At 43.7% G+C, this 5,539-nt stretch overlaps 1 pseudogene across 1 annotated transcript; it reads right to left on the reverse strand.

The window, feature by feature from the left end:
- Positions 1-371: 371 nt before the first annotated feature.
- LOC105507869 lies at positions 372-1,010 on the reverse strand (annotated as a pseudogene). Its single transcript, XR_001001169.1, has one exon. The product of XR_001001169.1 is annotated as a protein shisa-5 pseudogene (transcript).
- Between the last annotated feature and the right edge of the window lie 4,529 nt (positions 1,011-5,539).

Consider the following 5,539-nt stretch of genomic DNA (forward strand, 5'->3'; position numbering starts at 1 on the left):
GGATCAAAGCCCAACTTGGTCAGATCCCAAGCTTTGCCTGTGTCACCTCGAGCAGCAACTGGCTATGCTGCTGAAACCAGGACACATCTGCATCATACAGAAAGCCGCACCATCCTGGTGTGACAGGCCATACTTGGTCACCTTAGGGTAAGCTGGAGAATAACTCCAGAGGTGCCCTGGAGAAACCCCTACCTCTCAGGGGCCACCTGACAGGGTGCCCCCACCACCCCATTCTTTGAGTTTGGCTTGAGATTTTAGGAAGCATAATTTCAGGTGAGGAAGAGAACAAAGTCTGGTCCCAGCCCACTCTGGCAAGGATCGTTCCCCACGTCCTCAGCATCAGAGGAACCCACATATACAGGCAACACACCCACAGCATGCCTGGGCCATAGGGAACCGTGCCTGCACACCACTCACACACAACAAAACCAAGTGGCAGCCAGAGAGGCTGGGGGACGCTCAGAGGGCCGCCTTCAGGGCATTCATGTAGGCTGAGTTGTAAGGAGGCTGGCTGGCAGGGTAGGGCACGGTTGCTCCTCCAGCCAGGGTCTCATGGTAGGCTGGCGGGCCCATGGGCTGGGCCGGGTAAGATGGTGGGTACTGCATTGGGTAGGGTGCTGCTGGCATCCCTGGCTGAGGCGGCATGGTGTGGTAGCCCTGGTAGCTTGGTCCAGGGTAGCTGGGCGGCACACTTGGAGGCTGAGGATAAGGGGTGTGCACCACAGTGGTGGATGTGGTGGTGGTGACAACTGGATGTGGTCAGCGGCAGGTCTTGTATAGGCAGCAGCAGGAGCAGGTGAAGCAGATGATGATAGTGATGACAGACAGCACAAAGATGGTCAGGCCAACGGTCAAGGTTGCTCCGAACCCCATGTTAGCCTCTGCCTTCACCCAGAGGCCTCCTGTACCCCTGGGCTTCCCCTCTTCCCATCGTGGGCCACTTGGATTCAACTTCCTCCCCTTTCGGAGAAAAGGAAAGCAAATCTACTCCATATGACGTCGGGCATAGGAAGCACCTCCTATGTCTCTTTCTAATATATTTTTATGGTTATAGATCTTATAATTAACTCACTGATCTATTTTTAGATAATCGTTTGATATGGTTGGAAGCATAGTTCTCTAAGTTTATTGTTTTGCATGTGGTTATCTAATTGTTTTCGCACCGTTATTTGAGAGGATGATTGTTCCTCCATTAAATTATCTTGACACCCTTATGCAAGAGCAATGAACTATAAGGGTGAGGATTTATTTCTGGACTCTCAATTCTATCCCTTTGGTCCCTATTTGTATTCTTATGCCAGCAGCTTCTGTTTTTAATAGTTGTAATGTTTTGTGAAATTTCAAATAAGAAAGTTCAAGTTCTGCAATTTGTTTCGGCAAAATTGTTTTGGCTATTTCAAGGATACTTTTTTGAAAAGCAAGGAGGTCAATGTTTTGCAACTGGAAAAGCCTTTTCTGTGTTCTTTCAGCAGGAAATTTTGCTGTCTAGGGATCTTTTCAGGAACTTTATCAAAGTAGGTAAATTATCACCACTGCCTTTGCTGAGGTACTGTGTTAAAATGCGTGTTGCCTCCCATTGAGGAATTGAGAGACCCTGGAAGCACTTGCCCATGTGGTGAGGGACAGTGAGCTCCTTAATGAGGGGCACAGAAGACATAGCTTTGGGACACAATGTTGTCAGTGGAGCTGTGTGCATCTGTACTTCTTTATTTTTTTTTTTACAAGTTGCATCTCTGCTGGACATATTAGATATTGAAATCTTTGTTCATTCTCTTGGTTCTGTGTTGGCTGACCTGTCAGCTGGAGCTGGAGGACGTGCCTGGCAGGGGAGTGACCCCCATGGGAAAGAGCAGGGCTAAGCAGAGTGACAGCAGCCGGGACCCAGAGAAGCCAGTGAGGTTTGACTCTTAGAAGCCAAAGACCAGCAGGTGGGTGTCCTCAGGGGAAAATGGACTGCACTGGCACCCATTGCAGTTGACTGGAAAAAGGTTAGAGGCTTTGGATATTCCATTTTCTCTCTCAGCTCTTCAGCAGAAGATTTGGGCCCTGGGCTGGCACTGTCCTGCAGCAGGGGCAGGGTGGACAGGAATGGCTGCATATCAGGCCTAATTCCTTGTCATCCTCTCAGGCATTGCCACTGAAGATGGAGAATTTTGTTCAGAGGCCCAGCCTTGGCACATGGGAGGAACCACCCTATTAAAATTAAGAAAACAGTATGCATGCTTTATTCTTCTAGAATAATTATTAATGTCATGTTTTACAATGTATCTCTTAAAGGAATGGTGAGAATCATCTACATAATGTATGTTTTAAGTGATCTTTTCTATAATTACAGCTTTCATATGTTCTTATAGAAACCGTTTCCTTTGGGAACACACAGGCAGTATCTCTGTGTTCATTTCTACTGGGAAATCTTTATGCAAGGTGGAGAGAGTCACATTTCCTAATGAGAGATGGAAAGCATCTGACTACCAGAAAAAGTGTCCAAATGCTGCTGGTAATGATCATGGGGCTGCAGGTGGAGGTCAGTTTAAGGAGGTGTCAGGGAAAGTAATTTTGAGAGTCTTGTTTTTTTTTTTTTACAAAATCATGGGCAGAGGCCACCACCTGGACCCACCACATATTGGAATGGATGAGGGACATAAATAGAGCTCAGTAAATTAAGAATGAAATACAAGAGTGGGCAAGAGGTTTGAGAGGTCAACGGGTGTGAGAGGTGAATGGGTGAATGATGAGAATGTTCAAAACATCTTCTTTCTCCATAATAAGAGAGCATTTAGGCCCCTGAGCCAGTGTCCAGGCCAGGAGGAGCAGGATGTTGTCAGCTCTCCTGGCCAAAAGTGAGACTCCAGCAGTGTCCAGTTACTTGGTCCAGTTTGGGATTTGTTCATATTTTAAAAATGATCCGACAGTATATAATTTTGAAAATACACAAAAATCCCTATGCTACCATTCATAGATAGCCAAGATGCCCCTAAGATGGTGAGAGAATCAGAATGGGGTTTAGGTTTACGTTGTGTATTTTTTCTCCCAATATCTACAGAATTCCCTACATCCCACTTTTTAAAGTAACCCAGTGAGTGTCATTCCCTTTCACAGTTACAGACATTTCCAGTTCATGGTTACAGACCCTTGGAAAACCCATACCCTTTCTGCTGTGAGGTACAGGCAGCCATGTGGCATCACCTCTAAACATGCCTTCTGGGACATCAAATTGCTGATTAAGTAAAAGTCATTTCAGTAGATATTGAAGACCTCCATTTTACCCCTCTCACACTTGTAATTCTTCTACCAAGAGGTGATGGATTTTAGTGGTGATTTGCTTTTATAGATTAGTGTAGATTAATGCTTCGCCAGGGGCAGTTTTTTCACTGGGAAAAGCATTTGGCAAAGTCTGGAGACATTTTTGGCTGTCAGAGCTGGGGGAGGGAGTCCTGCTGGCCTTGAGTGGGTAGTCCCCAGATAGTGCTGAACATTCTAGAGCTCACAGAGCCCCACCAGCATGACCACTACACAGTTCAATGCTGAGGAGTGGAGAGCCCTGATGTGCCTCCCCTAACTTCCCTGGAGCTTTTTACCTTCTCCTTCCATCAGTCTCTACCACTTTCTCACCTCAGCTTACTCCTTGAACCTGAATGCCCTCCACTTGAACTTGCCCTTAGTTTAAGAACTGCTATAATCTCTTGACTTCCTTGGCCCCTTTCTGATCCTTAGCAAGGTGTCCTCTAGAGGGCACCCTCACCTTTCCTGGAGCTTTCCCAGGATCCAGATGCCCCTGCCTTGTGTGGGCACCAGAGATATGACCTTGTGCCTGTGTCCCTAAAGGTCCTGTCACTCGAGACCTTTGTGTGAGAGCAACTGAGGTGATATTACCCTCCCCTAATTTCTTGGAACATAAAAATATGTGCAAACCTTGTAGAGTAAAATTTCTTAATGCATGTGAAAATTTAAAAAATATATATTTTTGCCTCCCAAACTTTACTGGGAAAAATGTATCACAGTCCCAGTCATAAAAAATGACACCTAATCAGGGTTATTCACTGTATTGTTTGTTTAACAGCAAAATATTGGGGACAACCTAGACTTTCACCAGCACAATGCTAATTAAACAGGTTACCTTATATCTACACAATAGAATATGATGCAGCTGCATAAAAAGTATAGAATCTTTCAGGTATTCACATGGAAACAGCTCCATGTTCTATTTTAGTTATAGCATCTAAACATCACAGAATAAGATGCAGTTTTTGTACTAGATCTGACGTTAGAACATTATTTTTACTTTTTTTTTTTTTTTAAATTTAAAGACAGAGGGTCTCACTCTCATACCCAGGCTGAAGCACAATGGCGAGATCATAATTGACTGCAGCCTCAACCTTGTGAGCTCAAGTGATCCTCCTGCCTCAGCCTCCTGAGTAGCTGGAATCATAGGCAGGTGCCACCATGCCTAGCTAATTTTTTGTGTTTGTTTCTGTAGAGATGGGGTTTTACCCAGGCTGGTGAAACCCCAGGCTGGTCTCAAACTTCTGGCCTCAAGTGATCTGCCCACTTTCATTCCCAAAATGCTGGAATTACAAGCAAGTGTCATCACACCTGATTCTGCCTTAAAAAAAAAAAAATTGGACTGCAGTCGACTCACTCATCTCTTTCCCCATCAGGTGATTTCTCTTTTTTCCTCTATTTCTCCACCATATGTCCATACCAAAATCCAGATGTATTTGCTTTTGTTTAGAATTAGATTTTTTTTTTGTTTTTAAAGGGAAGTCCTAGGAATGGTCTCCTAGCTGATTTTCAGGATTCCCATCTTCACTGTCTATGCCATAGGTTTCCAACTCCAGATACTGATTAGAGTTACTTGTAGGGCATTTAAAGCCTACCAATGCCTGTACCATCCCTCAAGTATATCTGATTTGGCTGATGTGTGGTGTGGCCCAGGTATTGGTTGCTTAAAATGCTTTTAAGGAAAAGGGTCATTTTGAAGTGGAGGAACTTTAGCCCAGTAATCAAAGTTAACATCCCCAGTAATCAGAGATAACGACATCTTAGGGCATTGTAATATAATGGATGGGGAAGGTTCAGCATCATCCCTGTGGCATTCTTGTACAAAGTGTATAACCTGAGTTTAATCATGAGAAGATATTAGAAAAGTCCAAACTGAGGGTCATTCTACAAAATAAGTAACCAATACTCTTCAAAAATGTGAAGCTCTTAAAGGTAAATCCTAACTTTCCCAGATTAAAGGAGACTGAGAGAACAGTACAACGATGAGTAATATGTGATACTAGATTGGATCCTGGTCCAGAAAGAGGACATTAGTCAGAAGATAGAGGGGATTTGGATAAGGTCTGTATAGGCATTCATTTTACAGTGTTAATAATCATTTATTGATTTTGATTATTAGGTGCATATCTTTAATGTTAATATTTGGGGAAGTTGAATGAAAAGCATATGAGGACTTTGCCTATTTTTGGAACATTTTTGAAAGTCTGAAATTGTTTCAAAATTAAACTTGAAAAACAAAAGAAATATGGATCTTTTA

Source organism: Colobus angolensis, unplaced genomic scaffold (assembly GCF_000951035.1).
Source record: "Colobus angolensis palliatus isolate OR3802 unplaced genomic scaffold, Cang.pa_1.0 Scaffold154, whole genome shotgun sequence".
NCBI lineage: Eukaryota > Metazoa > Chordata > Mammalia > Primates > Cercopithecidae > Colobus > Colobus angolensis.